This window comes from Littorina saxatilis, unplaced genomic scaffold (genome assembly GCF_037325665.1).
Source record: "Littorina saxatilis isolate snail1 unplaced genomic scaffold, US_GU_Lsax_2.0 scaffold_372, whole genome shotgun sequence".
In the NCBI taxonomy this organism is placed as follows: domain Eukaryota; kingdom Metazoa; phylum Mollusca; class Gastropoda; order Littorinimorpha; family Littorinidae; genus Littorina; species Littorina saxatilis.
This window is the reverse complement of record NW_027129041.1, coordinates 100,001-100,240: the sequence shown is the minus strand read 5'-3', so window position 1 is coordinate 100,240 and position 240 is coordinate 100,001.

The window sequence follows — 240 nt, the reverse complement described above, 5'->3', positions numbered from 1 at the left end:
CCACTTTGTCAGTCTTGTGTTTAGAATGGAAAGAAACACTTTGCTGACACAACTCAATAATGAGATGCCTCTATAGTTATCTGGCATGTCAGGGTCTCCTTTTTTATATAATGGAACTATGACTGATTTTGTCCACTCCTTTGGAAAGACACCCTTATTGAAAATACTGTTAGTTAATTTTACCAAGAATGGTAGTAGTTTATGTTCTCCTGCCTTTAAAAAGTCGCTTATAATTTTGTC